At 49.4% G+C, this 18438-nt stretch overlaps 1 long non-coding RNA gene across 1 annotated transcript in view; it reads left to right on the forward strand.

Annotated features, from left to right (window-relative positions):
- Positions 1-9249: 9249 nt before the first annotated feature.
- The window catches only part of LOC140698441 (uncharacterized), a 77902-nt gene continuing 68713 nt past the window's right edge, over positions 9250-18438 (forward strand). Inside the window, exons 1-2 of the long non-coding RNA XR_012076228.1 lie at positions 9250-9475; positions 16652-16715. This is a non-coding gene — a long non-coding RNA (uncharacterized lncRNA). The remainder of the gene's footprint in view (positions 9476-16651; positions 16716-18438) is intronic.

Here is an 18438-nt window from a genome sequence, read left to right on the forward strand (position 1 = left end):
GCGTCTGCACGTGGCGCCCAGGCAGCCTCTCTTCCTTGCCGGGTGCCTGGAAACCCCTTGGAGCTTGGAGTCAAGTATAGACTCGGACATGTCATAGCTGAGTGACCTCTCTGGGAATTTGTGTGGTCCCCTTGAGGCGTGGCTTCCTCCCGGTAACATGGGAAAAATAAAAATGCACCTGCCTCATAGAGTTCTGCTGAGGCCCCAAGACAAAGATGCTCTTGGATTCAGAGCCCTCCGTGCAAGTGTCAGCTCTGTCCTCCTCCATCCACCTGCCCCGCCCAGGGAGGTCCCGTCTCCTGTCTGCTGTGTCTCCTCAGGGTGGCGTGCAGGGGCACTGGTACCCAGAGTCCAGGGGCATGATGAGGATGAGGCTGGTGGTGTAACTGTACAAAGCTGCTGAGGAATCAGCAGGGCAGGAGGGAGGCCTGGCTCCCGGAACAGCAGAGGGACTTACCAGTCTTAATGTGTAGAGAAGGGTGCCCAGGGCTTTGGGGGCGCCTTGTGGGGAGATCCCTGCATGGACACCTTTGAGCTCATGCAACCATCCACGACAACGATCGAGAAGGTCAAGGGTTCAAGTGACCACAGCCACTGTCCGTCAGGCAGGCCTGGAGCTACCCAGGCAGTGAAGGAAGAAATGGGGCAGAGAAAAGGGACAGAGATTAATTCCCACCTGTAGAAATCCAGCTTAATCTTCAAGGGCCAGTGCACAGACTATCCTCTCCTGAGGCCCTCTTGTGTTCCCCTTGCTGATCTTTATTTTAAAATTTTTTTATTGAAGTATAGTCAACTTACATTGTGTTAATTTCTGGTGTACAGCATAGTGATTATTTATACACATATATATTCCTTTTTGTATTCTTTTTTGTTATAGGCTATTACAAGATATTGAATATAGTTCCCTGTGCTGTACAGTAGGACCTTGTTTTATCTGTTTTATGTATGATAGTTCGTATCTGCAAATCCTGAGCTCCCAGTTTATCCCTCCCCACTCCCTTTCCCCTGGTAACCATTAATTTGTTTTCTATGTCTGTGAGTCTGTCCCTGTTTTGTAAATAAGTTCATTTGTGTCCCTTTGTTTTTGTTTTTGTCTTTAGATTCCACACATGAATGAGTGATATCATATGGTATTTTTCTTTCTCTTTCTGGCTTACTTCACTTCGTATGACGATCTCCAGGTCCATCCATGTTGCTGCAAATGGCAGTATTTTATCTTTTTTTTTTTTTTGATGGCTAGTAGCGTTGTATTGTATATCTTTACCACAACTTTGATCTTTTCTTTATTTGGGCCCTCAGACTTCTTGCTCCTTTCTTTAGCTTTCATGTTGCCACCTGTCCTTCTTACAACCTGGAGGCTCCTTGAAGGCAAGGCAGTGTCCGGGTCAGTGGTGATTCTTGCTGTCAGGAGCTGGCAAGGATACAGAAGGGAGAGGAGATGGAAATGGAGTCGCCTCCTGGGGACAACTGGTCAGCCCTCTGTCATCAGCTCTCTTGTCCACACGCCCACCCACGACAAGGTATCAGACCTGAGAAGCGAGAGCCAGTGAAGCCCTGCATCCTGCAGAGCCCTGGGAAGGTCAGGAAATTCTTGGGTCTTGCACTGGAATCGTGGCTGGCCTGAGTCACAGCGGGTGTTGCAGGACCACCTCTTAGAGTCTAAACTCCGAGGCAGATCTGCTCTCCTCCGTGGTGGTTTCATCTTTTATTCATGTGCCTTACACACGTGGGTATGAATGTTGGTGGATTGCCACATCAAAGGACAAAAAAAAGAGAAAAAAACCAGCCCAGCAATCAGCGTGGTGTGCATGGCCAGACTGTGTGACTCAAAGCTGCAAGAGTTACAGTCTTGACATCGCCCTGCGTGAGCTCGTCTGGAGTATCTGAGACCACTTGTACCTTCCTCTCAGGCCTTTGGTGAAGGTGTTTTTCTCTTCTCTCTCTCTCTCTCTCTCTTTTTTTTTTTTCTATTTTAGGAGAAGCTTGTGGGAGCTTTTGGATCCTGCAGAATGATGGGGATTATAATGAAGCCCATGAACGAGTTGGCACTAGAGCTGGGAAGGGTGAGAAGGTCCCCTTCACAGGGTGTGCAGTGTGGGCCAGGGTTGTTGACTTCTGTGGCGTTTGACACTCCCTGAAAATTGGACACCTCTCGGCCCTCAGCACTGCGTGGCATGCCGTGGAAGAGGGCAGAAGAGGTCAAAGTGCAGTATTGCAGTAGGACTCCTGTGTTGGTCAGCTTGGGCTCCCATTACAAAGTACCACACACCGAGTGGCTTAAAGAACAGAAATGAATTTTCTTGCAGCTGTGGAGGCGAGAAGTCTTGAGATCAGGGTGCCCGTGGGGTCAGGTTCTGGTGAGGGCTCTCTTCCCAGCTTGCAGATGGCCGCCTTCTCCCTGTGTTTTCATGTGGGAGAGAGAGTGATTGTTTAACCAGAAATCTAGTCCTGCACTTCCCTGCCTGAACCCTTCCAGTGGCTCCCCGTTGCGTTATATAAACCCCTAACCTCTCATCACAAACTCCATGGCCCTCTGTGACGCAGACTGGCCTGACTTCTGATGCCACGTCACCTTCCATGATGCTTGGAGCCTCCAGCCACTGACCTTTTGGTTCCTTAAATTTGGACTTTAGAGTTTGCTTTAGGGTTTTCTGCTTGCTCGCGAAATGCAGTTTGTCATTTGGGTCTTGACTTCCTGATGGCTTGCTTTTGTTTCATCACAGTGCAAATGTTGCATTTCTTCAAAGCTCTTATGGCCAGAAGGCTTTATCTTCCCATCAGAGTGTCAGCTGCACGAGGGCAGACACCTCATCTCTCTTGTGTGTTGTTGCCACCGCCTGGCCCTTGGGAAGTGTATCGCCAATATTTGATGGATGTAGAACCTCTCTGAGTCTTTTTCCTGGGGGTAGTGTTGGGGGCTCAGAATATCTTCAGAGGCCCCCTCCTTGCTGCCAGCATTCAAGGTTGTCCATTCCTCCACCCATTCTTTCCCCCTTGGCTACCCCCTTTCCCCTCTGGCCCCATGGTATGCAGTTACATCAGACCAGTCTGCAGGCTCAAACACACCGATGGCTCTAGCCTCATGCTTTTGCAAAGGCCTTCCCAACTCCCTGAAATGTCCAAATCAGAATCTTCCAGAGGATTCAAAAAGTCTAGTTCCAAGAACCTGTCCCCTCCCCTTGCACATACACACGCATTTGTCTTCTGAGCAATCACGGTTTCATCATTTCACACTGCTCCTTGGACGATACGGGATGTCCTGGGCTCCGGGCAGTGGAACAGGGTATTGGGTGAAGACGCTGTGCTCCAACTGTGGCTCCCCCTTCTCCTCCCTCCAAACATCACCTGCAGGTGATGACACTCTGTTCACGTGACACCACTGGCTCAGAGTCTGCTCCCTTGTTCATATTAATTTACTCACTCATTCACTCACTAAAGCACCCATGATGTTCCACGGAACTGTGATAACTGCTCAGATGCACGGAGACGTCCCCACCCACAGAGGGGAGCTGGGTCACGCATCTCTCAGAGGTGGCACCCATGATGAGTCTGGTGCATAGGACTGGGTGGACGGCACATTGTGGTCCTGGGAATTGCTTTTGACTGAAGAATTTTTAAGAAGCACACAGACCGCTGGCACAGAAAGGGCGAGTATTTTCAGGTCAAATTTTGTTTTGAGAAGTTCAAGAAAATTGAACATTTGAGGATAATGTAAAAAATCCTGCAAAACAAGGGTGGGGCACTGCTGTCCTGGCTTTGCGCCCTCTCCCTGGAACCCTTTGGCTGGGAGACACAGGCCACCACACAGTGTGTGGGACAAGCTGAGGGCTCTGCCCACCCCAGGGCCACTGAGCGGGGAGTTAAGGGCAACATTCTGAGGGGACCCGAGTAAGCACTCACAGGACAGGAAGCCATGGCTGAGCACCAGCTGTGCATGCCCAGCACAGATGAGTGCCTACTGTATGCACTCCCCGCCCACTGGGGTCTGGATGCTTCCAGGTCCTCTCTGCAGTCCACTTCCAGTTGCTTTTGGAATCTCCCACAGAGGCTCTGTTTCTTGGGGATGATGTTCACTTTCCTCATTTCCTTGCAGCTTCTCTGTTCCTCATGGAGCCTCCCCTGACATTCCCCCGCCCCCCTGGTGCTCACTGCTTTTGCAGGCATTACTCTTCCAGGCTGGGGAGTGCCCAGATGAGGGGCTTGGGGGTGAGGGGGACCAGGGCTCCCCCGAGCTGTTCCTCTCAGGAAGTTCTGGGACTTCTGGAGGCAAACCAGGGAGATGGCCATCTACCCCGAGGGCTTACACAAAGGGAGTTTGTTATTCTCTTTTGCGCCCCAGCTAGAGTATCATTCCTTGGGGTCACAGAGAGCCCACATCCATGCTTACATCCAAACTGTTCATAAATATTGTGTTGGATTTGGAAAAAGATCATCAACGTGAAGACGATTTGAAAAATAGAAAGGCATCTCTTTCCCCCAGAATTTAACTTCTGGGAAAGTTCATTTGGATGATTCAAGGAGTAATCATAGGCAAGGACATTTCTGGGAGAGAAAAAAAAAGAGAGACGGAGAATTTGTATTAGAAATTCAGATGCATGTTAAAGCCACAAAACAGATCAAGGTAACAAAACACGAAACCCAGAAGCAAACCTGCCGTAAGCCCAGCTGTCTAGAATACAGGACTTGAGGCAAGGATTGAAGTGCTGATGCTTGATCTGGGAGGTGCAGACTGTGGGCAGAGAGGGCGAGGAAGGGAGTGAAGCAAGGAGGGACGGGAAGCCGTGCGCGGTCCTGCATGGTGACGGGACAGACGCAGCAGGTGGCCCGGCAGGTGGCTCTGCTTGGCTCTGCGGTCTTCTCCAGATGGGCCGTGCATGGAAACTCTGTCTCAGAGTAGTTGAGGGGGTGGGGGGAAGGTGGGGAATGAAAGAGGGAATTTGTGTGCTTGGCCCGCTCCCACCTCCTGTTTCCCTCTGGTCAAAGTTCATCCCCTGGGTGGCATGCCTCCGACGTTTCTGCGCCGCATCCTCTGATTTGCACTGTGGGCAGCTTCTCACCACACCAGCCCCGTACCCAGAGGTGAGCTGTTTCCTGCAAGTCTGCAAGTGGTCAGAGTTGCCAGTAACACGAGGTGTGTGGCTCGGCTGTTGTTTGCAGTGGCGACCAAGGCGGGGGTCGGGGGCTGGGGTCAGGCAAGTGAGGGTCTCACCTCAGGAGCAAAATTTAAGGGCGTGCCAACAAACGTGGCAATCAAGCTGAATTGTATTTGGACGCAGTACTTAAAAAGTCAAAATTAATGCAGGAACTCGTGATGAATGAGTGTCAGAATTCTAAATAAAGACAAGGTGGGAGACAGCTGGGATTCAGGTGAGGTGAGTAAGGTACCAGTCCTGCTTTTACCTGCAGAGGCCTGGAAGGACGTTTTTGGACATGTAAAGTTCGAGACATTGGAAGGCTGTCCAAGTGGTGACGACTGAGCAGTGGGAGCTCGGTGCTGGGGTTGGGGAGAGGGGTGGGCTGAGTTGTCCCCTTGGAGTGGACAGCCGAACACTGGTATTTGGAACTGTGGGGCTGGAGGGAGTGCCAAGGGTGTCAGCGTAATGAGAGGAGGTGAGGCTCAAGGATTGGGCTCCAGGCACCCCAAAACACCAAGCTCCCTGAGAAGGAGCCAGCTGAGGATCACACCAAAACACCAAGGGTGGTGCTGGCTTAGGTGGACGGTGGAATTATGGGTGGTTTCATTTTGCTTGTCCGTATGTGCACCTTTCTTAAGAATGAGCATCTGTTATTCATGCAATGAAAAAACTATCCACATTTCCAAGATCCTGCCCGGCTGATGGGTGGATTTGCAGAGAAGGAGCTGAGCAGAAGGAAGAACTAGCTTCTCAAGAAGTGCTCAGTCCTGGCCATGCCAGGGCTCTCCCGGGGCCCTCCTGGGGCCAGCCCTGCCGCTTCTCCGCTTGCATTTTGCCAGTGATGCGCACTGGGGCGTGTCTGCTGTATTTCTGGAGCCCCCAAGTATTTTGAAGCTCTGGGGTCTCTGTGCTGGGCTATTCACTAGTATTTGCTTTGAGGAGCAGAACGTAAATTGGATTAGAGTGGGGGTTTGCAGGGTTTAACTGTGTTTCTTAATGAGGGGCAGGACCCTCTTTCTAGAAGATATGGGCCCTATGTGTCCAGCCTGCTAGATTCCTAAATGGGTGATGTTGGTACAAACTTATCACAGATAAGGCTTCTCTTGGTAAACTTCAGTAAACTTAAGGAAAGCCAGAATATGGAGGTCTGCATCAGAAGTGGGGCTTGAAGTTGGTGATGAGTCAAGAGTTGAAGAAGAGACTGGTGGTCATGGTGGTCTTGAGCTACATACCCAAGTTACTTCACGCATCCATCAAGATTTGGGACCCAGAACTTGAAGGATGCCATGAGACTGTGTGACGAAAGGGACACAAGATTTTGGTGAGGATCTTCTGTGTCCTAGGCAAGGCAGATGGAGACAGTTACCACAGTTCTCCTGCCCTCGAATCGCTCACAGTCTAGTGGTGGAGACAGAACTGCAAACAGGTGATTGCATGACAGCATCTGGCCCAAAGTCTGGCACCTGCCTGCCTGGGTGGATGGCTGGATAGGACATTGAGAGAGAGATGAACAAGGCACAGAAGAAAGAACAAAAGAAGGAAAAATTCACTCTGCCGGGGATGGGTGGGGGAGGTGGATGGCTCCGTTGAACCTGGCACTGAGAATGCTCAAACTTGGCATCTAATCTTGGCACTGCCATGGGCACACTCTGCAGGTCCTGGAACCCACCCCCTGTTTCTGGGTCTTATTTTCCCCATGTCTACTAGACTGATGATCGATGGACCAGAGGCTGTGAACTCAGATGCCTGCAGGGGCCAGGTTGGTAGGATACCTGGGTGCAGTGGGCTGGGAGGGGCTGGGACACTGGGGTGGGCATCCTTGTTAATGGGACAATAGTGGTTCCATTCTGACCATCTGTGCCGTGAGGCAATCCGGGCCCAAGCTGGCCAGATCTTTCAAGTTTTCAAAGAAGTTGGGAATTTGAACATGGACGAGAAACCTCCACATTTTTAAGTGGCAAATGTTATAAGTACAAAGGAAAGGTGGCCCCGCGTGGCAGGGCACAAAGTCTGTGGGTCAGATTTGGCCCTCGGGCTTCTGGTGTTTGACGTGGGGACTGGGTGCTCTCTGAGGGTTCTCCCCACTTCATTGGTCTGGGAATTACTGTTAAACCCTGATGCTCTGTGGCACAGAAATCCTGCCAGTGAGATCAAAATGCATTGTGTGGCTCCCACGAACGCCTGAGTCAGGAGGGCCTGTGTGGCTGCCGGCCGCGCACGTGCTCCGGAAACCCCAAGTACAGTCTTGAGAATCTGCGCCCAGTCTCCATACCCTGACTTCCTCGTCAGGGGGCCCTCGCTGAAGGCCTTGCGTGTTCTCCCTTCCTTTAGTCAGTGAATAAGGATGAAAGCTTCTATGTGCCAGATTCAGTGTGAGTACATGACAGTCTGAATTGTCTCAGATTCTTCCCATTGATGGATTCACAAACCGGGAAGACAGAAAGCCGTGGTTCTAACCACCGCTTCTCTTTTGGCTGGGAACCCAAGGTTATCGTAAGGTCTTGGAGCCCTTCGAAGCTGGGCGGCTGCCTCCTGGAACCCGGCGGGTCAGCTGGCTCCCCGGCCGGCCCTGCGGCTTTGAAAGTGTGCGCTCTGCTTTGCGGGCGTTTGGAACCACCCTCCTCTGGGCAGGGCCAAGTCTTCGCAGAGGCTTGAGGACCGATGTGCACCTGGCCGGCCACCCCTCTCCAGGGGCCACTTCCCGGGCTGCAATAATTCATCAGAGGCGGCTTCACAAATGTACTTAAGAAAGAAGGGATGATCTATTTTGTACACGCTCCTTAAAGGGATTCCATTTTAGCTCCAATTGTAATTTTTACCTTTTTCAGGGGAATTTATTGACACCGTGCCTAGCTCAGCCCCGGTTTCGGCATCTTCCTTTTGTCTGCGAGCACACTCACCAGCCGCTTAATTTGTCATCGCCCTGGAGGTATCAGAACTAATGAGCTTTGTTTGAATAGACTTTTTCCAGTTCATCTAGCACACTTTGGGGTAATCACTCAGTTTCTGTTTGCTTCTGATCCGAGGCATTGTGGGAAATATACGAAAATAATGGTTAAAAAAGCAGTATAAATTGGTAACAGCCGCATTTTCTGCAAAGCCCTGAAGATGTTATTTTTTTTTTAATTTCACCACTTACTGAAGTATTGAGAGGACTCTAAGTACGGCCATTACCATATCGTATCAGAGGAGAATCTGATAAAATGCTATTTTTCAATTAGCCAGGAGTTTCTGCTTTGCCTTCTTTAAGCAGTTCATAGCTAACAAATCTTTAAACAATCTAACCTCTTCAGGTTTGGAAGTGGACAGATAATAACCGTGAACACATAACAGTGTGTCAGCACAGAGAATTTAAAAATCTATTACAGGGATTACATCCAGGAATGCTTCTTATTGGCCAGACAATTGCGTTTTCATTTCTCTAAAGCAGCTCCTCCTGTGTCACCACCAAGCGTGTGGCGGAAGGTCTAGGAAACGGAGCCTGGGGGCAGGGGCTGCCCACACAGAGTGAAGGCAGGGCTGGGAGGCACTGCCTTTAACCCCCACTTTCTGGGTGGCGCTGCCATCGGTGCCACGCAGGTGGACAGACTGCATCTAGGGCAGACCTTCTGTTTTTAAGGATCCCAATGAGCAGAGATTTGGTTTTAAGAACTGTCGGGATCCATGAAATGAGGCGATTTGGCAGAATCTCTGATTCCCCCAGACTTGGGCGGGGAGAGGGCTCTTTGCAAAAGACGGTGGGTAAGAGAAGCCGCCTGTATTCTGGGGGCTGGCTCCTGCAGACTTCTGAAATAAAATCCAAGAAGCAGAGAGATACGGTGCGTTTGCCTCACCAGGGATGCTGGGGTGGGCTTTCCCAGCGGGACGGGAAGTGGAGGAAGGTGGGGTGGGACCCGTGGACATGTGCAGCTCGTGCTGCCAGTGGCCCAGGCGGGGCTGTGAGGGTTGGGCATTGCTGTTCCTCGGTGGAAGGGGCGGGGAGCACGCTAAGGGGTCGGCTGCTCAGGTGAGCCGTGGTATAGGTAAACCTACATTACTTATCACTCACACAGCCAGCGTGCCTGCGGACTGGACAGGATTCACCCACTTCCTTCATCAAACGAGGAAACCAGGACACTGGGCTTCTAGACAACCTGCCCCTGATCACAAGGTGGCAAGCAAAGACTTGTTCCCAAGGTTCTCTCCATTCCATCACAGATTTGGAATCCTCCCCGTGTCACACCTGCTAGGGTTATTAGGCATCACTACCAGTGAAGGGAATTCTGCGGTAGCCACAACAAACTCTTACCAGCATCCAGGGAATCTGAGACCTTATGCCAGGCCCTGTGGGGTGTCCCAAGGTGAGGAAGAGGCCTCCGATCTCTGGGGACTGAGCTCTAAGGACAGAGCAGACGCTAAGTGATGGAAGACAAGCATGCCAGCCCAGAGGAGGGTCAGCCACCTTGGTCTCCCTGGAGCTTTGTTCCCCCGAGATAGCACCAGGCTTGGCAGCCTTTGTCCTTGGAGAACCAGTGACAGTGGCTGAGAACCCCTGCTGGAGACTCACCTGGAGAGACATGGATGGAAGGTTGGGCCCAGGACCGAGAGGTGAGGCGGAGTTTGGGCAATTCTTTGGGAGGCAGAAGAGTCATGCAAGGCTCCCAGGAGGCAGAGACATGGTAAGTTTTGAACTTGGAACTGATGCTCTGCAGGCTGAAAGACGGATGGATCAGATGGGCTGAGGCTGCAGATGGGAGAAGAAGATGTTCTTCTGGGCCCCATCTCTTCACCTGTAAAATGCAATTGTCTGCTCAGTGTCTCAGCTGCGTAACAAACCACCTCAAAACAGCGACTTTGAGAAAATACCATTCTTTGGGTTGCTGAGCAATCGTCCTGTCTGGGCCAGCTGTTTCGGTTTCTGCTGGGCTTCCTTGTACATCCACAGTGAGCTGGCACTTTATGGGGCAGCTGATGGTCTAAGTGGGCCTCACTTGTGTGTCTGGAGATGGGCTGGCGCTTGGCTGTGGCACTTCAGTTTTCCATGTGGATTTTCACCCTCCAGGGTAGGGGAGGGCTGTGGGTCAGACAGTAAGGCCCACTCTCTCCTTTCCCCAGTTCTTCCCTTGGCTGGGCCTCTAATCTAACCCTTTAATTTATGCTGACTTGCAGAAGTAATCTCTCTCCATGTGTGGGCTTGGAGTGAGCTCTCTAATATTAATTGATATTATTATTGACACCACAGTTATTCATGTGGTTCCTGTGTTTAAGGGAAGAAGAGGCAATATGGAAAAATTCCACCTTGGGAACAGTCTTAATTTTCTCCTTAAAAATGTACAAAATCATGTTAAGGGGAATCAAGTCTGTAACTTTGCTGGTCCCCAGGGCCAGCAGCTCAGTGGCATCCCCTGTGGCTTGTGTAGTACCTTAGGCTTTTCAGATGCTGTTGTCTGCTGTCTCTCTTTTGAGCCTCCAAACCAACTGTAACTTTGCTGGTCCCCAGGGCCAGCAGCTCAGTGGCATCCCCTGTGGCTTGTGTAGTACCTTAGGCTTTTCAAATGCTGTTGTCTGCTGTCTCTCTTTTGAGCCTCCAAACCAACTTTGTGAGAAAGATAGAAGAGGTATCATTCAGCCCTCATTTTGTAGCTGAGAAAACTGAGATTTAAGGAGAACACTGTCCAAGGTCAGCTGCAGAGAAGGGAGTTCTGACTCCAGGGTTCATTTTTTTTCCATTTTGCTTCACAATCCTGACTCATCATCGGTAGTGGCCTACTGTGATCCCGGGATCGTTCTCTTTTCTAATGAAACTTACTTGACTCTTACTGTATTTTCTTAGAAGACTAAGCTTTGAGTTGTGAGGTATCCAGTAGCTCTTTTGAAATGGAAATCATCCTGTCTGCATTGTCATTGCCAGAGTCTCTCTCGGGTACATTGGCAAAGACAGGGTCAATGAAAAATACCCCATGAACTTGGTCTCTGGGCATCTCTTTATAATTTAAATGGGGTCTCCCCTTTTCTGGAAATTTTCGGAGACCACCAAATGTACATGCTCTCAACAGGTATGCTCAGGAAAATTTTCCTATAATTTGAGATCTGTTTCACCCATGTTTTCCTGAAGGCTTTGAGAATATTCCACATGGGTTTACCCCTTCTAGCCCTGCAGATGACTCAGGAATGCCTCCAACGTGCACTTGCTCTCTAACAAGACCCATCCCATCCTTAGGGTGGAGTTGATGGGGAACTCAGTCACAGTCAGGTAAGGACTGCCCTCAGGCTGGAGAATGGCTGAACTTTCCCTTCTCCGAGGTCTAGGACAGCTCCCCTGTGAACACGGAGAAGGTATTCAAGTGTCAGTAGAGAGGCTCCCCTACCTCGGGGGAAAAGAGAGTGAGCTCTAGATGGGCGTTCTAGTCTTAGGTCACTAACTTACTGTGAGTCCCTCCATGTCTCTGATCCTTCATTTCCTCGTTGTAAGGCCACTCCCTGATTCTGAAACTACAAGTCATATTGCTGAGAGGGTGAACCGGGCGCTGGTCTCTTCCGTGGCAGGGTATGTTGGTTATTTAAGTTAATCTCTGGCATCCTGGCCCACCAGGAGCGGTAATTGGGAGGTATCAGTGTGAACGTTGGTGGTTGTAATTTCATGTAATCAATGGCAAGATAGACATTGTGTTAATTTCACGCAGCAAATTCTTGCAGCTTAAATCATGACGCAGAGTAAAAAAATGTTATAGATAAATATTGCCCGAACTCACTCAAACTTGTGAGATTATGAAGAACGGTTTCCTAAGTTGTTAGACCCTGAGCTCTCTGATTGACAGCTCTCCCAAAGCCCACCTTTCTGTTTTTTCTCTAATACTCTGAGTTTATAGACTGTAATCCCTTTGATGAAGACAATTCTGGAATAGTTTATAGGACTAGGAATCCTTTATAAGACCCTTTGTCAAATGTCATCTCATTTGTTTGGCACAGCCATCCTGGTGGTGGACTCGGCTTAGAGCAGCAAACTCGCGGAGAATCTTTCCCCACTCAAGCCACCTTGGGGTGAAAAGGCAAAAAGACCTCTGCCTGGGTCTCTCCTTGCCTTTAGGAAGCTAACTGTTTATTTTCAGGAGATTCAAATTACATAAGCATCAAAAATAACAGTTCTCCTTTTTTGGTTCTGGTATGAGCCTCTGGGAAACTGTTTCCCAGAGCTGAGGAAGTAAGGACAGTGGCGCCAGCTGGTGGGGCCTGACTTCCAGGTGCCTGGACCTCACAGCCACTTTATCCCACCAACATCTCTGCACTGGAAATAGATTAGAAGCTTCTTGAGAGCACGAACCATACATGAGTTTCTGATGTCTTCCCTGGGGCCTACTGAGTGCACCTTAAAATTACTACAGAGTGAGTTTCTTAGAAAAAAAAATTCTCACCAATTTCATTTCAAAGGTGCATCGCATTGCTATCCTAGAGTGAAAGTTTTTCCTGAACCCAGTCACTGTGCATTGTCGCCACAGCCACATAATCCTACAAAAGGAAAAGACTCATCCTTGGTGTTTACATGATGATTTGACATCTTGGAACAACAAATGTAATTCTTCCAGCACCTGTAAGGCAGGTGGTACAAACTGTCTTTCTGGATGCACCAGCAGACACGCTGAGCTCACGTAACCTGCCCGAGGCGCTACGGCTGCCATGTGCTTCTAAATCTACGTTCAGGCCACACCTCCTTCACCACAAAGTGGAGCAAAAATCGTTCAATGTAAGAGCAAGGTGCTATCACGGACTCATGTGGTTGCTGTCGTGGCCTTGACAGTTAGGAGAGCCCGGACTGGGAGAAGCTGTGCGAGGGTGTGCGAGCTGAGTATTTTCTTGGCCAATGATCAGCAGTGAGTTATCCGTTGCTTTGCGGAGGCCTTTGGTTGGAGACCCAGCACAGGACCTTCCCTGCCTCCTCCTCGCTCTATAAGGGCTACTGATGGGCACTGGCAAGAGGCAGCTTGAGGGCACCCCGCTGTGGCTGAGCACATCTTTCTTTCTCCAAGGGGTGCTGCTGAGCTGCTCACGGCCATGGGAAGGCCTCCCTAGAGAGGGAACACAGTCCCGCCAGCAGGAGCGCAGGGGGAGAAGCCCGGGCTTGCGTACAGCAGGGAAGGGCCAGCCTGCAGCAGCAGGGATCGGGGTGGCCGAGCCAGCATACTGGAGTCCACGTCTTGGGCTCATGCTTTTGGGTGTTTTTTTTTTTTTAACTTTTCTAACAGTCTAAGGACTCAGGGGAAAAAAAGGTGAATCAAAGCTGGTTCCAGAACCTGAAAGCCACTTGGGGATGGACCCTGAGTTGGGCTAAAGCCCACAAATTATCCAAGGTTATGAGCACTGGTGGTCCCTGTTGGATGGGGCTGTTGGGGAGTGGTTGGTTAGTGCAGCAGAGGGAGGAATCCAGGGGCTGCTGCTCCAGCGTCCTTCTGACTGTCACTGGGCGGTTGAGGGGGTGATCTGCCCTTTAAAATCTTGAGATGTATCCTATACAACTATTCAATGCCTATATCTATAAAATGTACAGACCTAAAATCACCAGTTGGGGGCTGTGATTTGACCATCAGAAGCGCTTTTATTCAGCTGGCAGAATGGTTCTTTTATTTACTTTAAAAATATGAATCAATGTGAAAAAAATGAAGGAATTCTCTGAAACAATCCAGATTACAAAAAAATTTCAGAATATCTGGCCACATGGAGCAGTTTGTCTTCATGGCAACATCTATTTGAGCAGAGATACAGCTGCCCCCTTCAGAGGGACCGTGTGTATAAAGTTAGCCACAGTCCCCACCACTCCCTAGTATCCGTGGCACTGGGGCCGGGGGTCAGTTGCTGTTTAAATTGTGCTCACATTGTTGTTTTTCCTCCAGGAGTTGAAGAACTCTCTGTTTCCATGTCTCTACCCAAAGGGGGAAATGGGAAGTGGTCTTTTCTCACATCTAGTCTTTTTCCCCACTGTGTGACCTCCCTGGACCCAGCAGCCACTTGCATCTCAGGACATTGGGATAAACAGACTTCCCTAGATGAAAGAGTGGAATAAAGAGAAGCTTCTGTGATGGGATGTCGCCAGATGTGTTCAAGACATCCCACGGGGCAGGTTTGAGGGGATTCGGCAGAGGCGTGCAAGAGGAGGACCTGGGTTAAATCAGGTTGAGGGCAGCTGGGGTTTCACCAGGACCCAGAGTCAGTTGCTCAGAATCTAAAAGTTCATTATGGGAGGCTCAATCTACAAATCTTAAAATGACAGTTTTTTGCTTGGCAATCTCTTGCGTTATTAATAAGTTGGTTACGAATGCAGGGTTAAATGAAGCAGGCACCCAGCTTGCGTGTGCACGTGCGGATGTGTGTGTGTGTGACACACCATGTGTGGTTTCTTGGAGTCGGGGAAAATCTGTCAGCCTTTCTAATACTGAGTTAGTTTTGACAACAGAATAAGATGTATTTTGAACACATGTACGTCCTGCCTTTTCCAAAGAGGGGCTAATGAGAGCAGGGCCCCAGAGGGGAGGGAGGGACAGAGGGAGGGTGTGGCTTGATTTCTTTGTGGGATGTTTGCTCATTGAGCTTCTGCTGGGGACAAAGGGTTGGGGCATCTGTGTGCTTCCTGGACACTGATGGCTTCTTTTGCTAGTCCTGAGGGCCCATGAGGGCAGGGGACCTCCCTAGCTGAAGTGGATTTTGGACACTGAGCTTGCTTGTTAGAGGTGATTACAAAGCCAGACCTTCCTCCCTTCCTAAGACAGGGTCCTGCAACTCCATGTGAAATGGGAAGCAATTTGGTCAGAGTAGCCTCTGGAATAGAATAAATCCCCGAAACCAATTGTATAAAAATGCAAATTTAAGGCGAGCAATTAAAAACAGATAGAAATTAGAGATTTGGATTTTGCCGAGCAAGCTTTCTGCAACCGCTGTCTAGATCTCTGTGCAATTTATCTGGAGTCCGTCAGTGGTGGCCAGACTGGATTTTGATAAAGAGCCGCAAAATCTGTCCCTCTCCAGCTCTTGCGACTTGCCACACACTCCATTCAAGCTGAAGCGTCCGCACAATCCCATGCATAATTTGGAGTTAATCATTTGTACTTCACAGCCTCTGAGAGGCCTTAGACTTGGGAGGTGGGGACAGATTTGGCTTTTTAATCGCCTTGTATATTGTGCAGCTCGAGATAAATGACACCAACTGTCTGAAATCTACATTCTTGCTTCTGATGCAAAACTGTAATTAATTTTGTGCAGTGTTTCAGAATTGATCGTGGTCACTTGAATTTCTAATTTTTCATTCACTTCAAAGACCCTGATTTTTTTTTTCCTCTCCCCTTTCCTTAAAGAAATGTGCTCCGTGTAGGGGAGCGCTCTGTGACGCTGCTCTACTAAATGACTCTCTGACGCCTCTTTTTCAATAAGGTGAATCAGAGGTCAAGTCCCATGCTCCTGTTTATCTCCCAGCTTGTATTCAGATGTATTTCCTGACTTATAGGAAATACCATCAAAACTTATTAAATTATAACTAAATAGTTCGGCGGCACTTACATACTGTATAAAGCTCCAAAAGCTTCATTCACACATCCTATTCAGTATAAGACAATTAAGCACAATTTAGGCAATAATTACCCTAATTAACTACACTCTAATGTTTGTATTCAAGATTATGGCAACGTTGTATCACTTCACTATTTAAATAATAACAAGGTTTCCTAATTTCTCTGTATTGATAGTTGTTGTATGTGATTCTTTGTTTGGTATATTTCACTGTAAAAATATTTGTCAGTGAAAGATTGAACAATATGAATGAATTTGATTATGCCATTGTCAAAAGCCCCATGCATCACAATTCCTTGTTTTTAATCACTACTGTAAACCTTGCAGCCGGAGGGCATAGTTTTAATTTGGGTGTCTTACTAATGAAAAGAAAAAAATAATTGTTTTGCCAGGATTTAATAATAAGCAATAAAATCAGCCAACCAGATTTTACCTCTGCATTCAATCTCTTTTTTATTATAAAACATTTTTGTCCTTTTTTTAGATTACAGGCGTAGATACTGAACATTTTACTAATAAATATTTCAGTTTGCTTATGGAGGCTAATGCTGTCATCTGAATATGGAATTATATTTCTTTCATGCTTCATTATCATTTCATGGTAGTAATGACAGTGAGGCGATGGAATATTTACAGGCTTTTCAGAAGACATTTATCCAATACATTCCCTGAAGGGCACCTAGGCTTAAAGATACATTATCCTTTTGTAAAGCTCTGCCCAGAATCCCAATTCCTGAATCAGCCAATCAGAACTCTTTTTTCCCCCCTCAACACTTAACACATGGATGAAGCCTCTCTCCCCTCCACCTACCTTGGTGGGCCATTCATCTTGGAAGTTAAGAGGAATAAAATCAGGGGACAATGTGACCATGACCTCAGTTGCACAGTCTGTGAAATGGGCACATAAGACATGCAGTCACTGTTGCCTTGGGCACGACTCGGTTCTGGTTTTGGCTAAAGTGATTTGTCTTTAAATTCTTTTCTAGATGGTTTCCAACACTCTGGAGTTGTTCATCTTATTATTTGATGCTGCTATTGAGATTATAGCTGGTAAGTCTTAGGTTTTGGGGGATCTAAAGGGGAGTGAACCTGTGGTTATGGGCAGGAAGGTGTCTAGATGGTGGTTCTGAGAGGTGGGAGGGACCACTGGGGAGGGCAGTGGTTGCCTGTGTTCCTGTTGTGGTCCTCGGGGCCATGAGCGGGGCCTCCGGGTGCTCCTCAGTAGGGCGTCTGGGGACTGTGGAGAAGTGGCAAGTGCGTGCCCCGTCTCGGGGCAACTGCTCCCTGGCTCCCGCCAGCTGGGCAGACCCAGGCCGAACATTGTCAGAGCTTCTGATTTTTCAAGGGAAACTAGAAATCAGGATTTTCCTATGATACCAGCAATTAATTCAAACATTTACAAACGACTGGGCGAACCGAGTAAGCCTGTGGGCTGCATGGAGGACCATGGGCTGCCAGTTGTTGGCGTCCAGCTGAGGGACGCCAGGAGGACATGGGTGTTGTGTTCTGGGCGTGCAGTGGAGACAGAGGAGGCTCGTGCCGGGCCCTGCTGCTCGGGGGTTGTCTGCTGCAGGGGTCTGGGCAGTTGCTTACTCTAGGCTGCTGGCCCGGCTCCCAGGACCCGTTATTCTCACTGTTTAAGTTGACCATTGTGCTTTGGAAAGGGGTTTAGTGGCTAACCTGATATGACGTTTATCTCTTCTAAAATTTCTCTCCGGACAAACCAACGTTTGTTGGGACTGCGTTGGTGGCTGTCTCATTTACATCTGTATTCTCTTCAACGTGACTATTTGCTACTGTACCCTAGAGGGTGGAACCTTTGGGTCCCAAAGAGCCTTCCTGAAGGATACTGAGCTGTTTTGCACAAAAGGGCATCTTTTGTGCTATTTCCCAGAATCGAGTGAAGGGAAGGTGGACTCAGATGCAGAACGGAAGGAAGCCTGATGCCTCAGGGGTCCTGCTGGCTCCTGGGTCCGGGCTTTACTGGTGGGAGCTCAGCGTGACTCTGCTGCAGGCATCTTCCCTGGAGCCTGCAGGCCTGGGCTGAGGCTCCAGGGCAGATGGCAGTGAGAGGGCCTTTGGCAGCGGCATTCTACTGTGAAGCCCCTGAGAGAGGCCTGCGTCCTTGTCGCTACGCCGCTCTCGTGGTGGGATGGATGTTGGAGATCTGTCCAGAGAGGAGCACGTGGTGTGTGTGGGACCCCCCTCGCAGCAGCCGGCTTGGAGCTGGGTCTGAGTTACCGCCGTGGCTCTGACAGGTGCCCGCCCCACCCGCCGTGATAGGATCACCAGCCAGGACATTGTCCCAGACCCAGTCTCACTGGCCGCCCAGCACTTGCAGTTCAGGAGGAAATGGTGAAAATCAAGCTTTCCCCTGGGAGGACGAGGACACCGGTTTTCTCAGGCTTGTCCTTCTGTAGACGTATCTATATTTAGGTTTCCATATGATTAAGAAGCAGCAAGATGTGAGACTTTCTGGTCTAGAGAGGATGAGTCAGTCTGGCCATAATTGATTTGAAAAAAGAAGAAAGCTGGCTCCCCCCACCCCCCACCCCGCCCCACCGCCACCTCCGCCCCCTAAGTGCATGATGGTGTGTTATTCTGGGATGGCTGCCAGGCCAGGTGGGAGAAGAGGACCTCCAAACTTCCACTGTCTTCTAGAAAAAGCCCCAGCCAGATCGTGATGAGGAGCTGAGACTCTGTGTTCTGGGAGCCGGAAGGGATTGGTCAAGAATTCTCTGGGCTCTGGTCCCTTGCAGTGCTGCCTTGGTAT

The sequence above is a fragment of the Vicugna pacos genome, chromosome 9 (genome assembly GCF_048564905.1).
Source record: "Vicugna pacos chromosome 9, VicPac4, whole genome shotgun sequence".
Lineage (NCBI taxonomy): Eukaryota > Metazoa > Chordata > Mammalia > Artiodactyla > Camelidae > Vicugna > Vicugna pacos.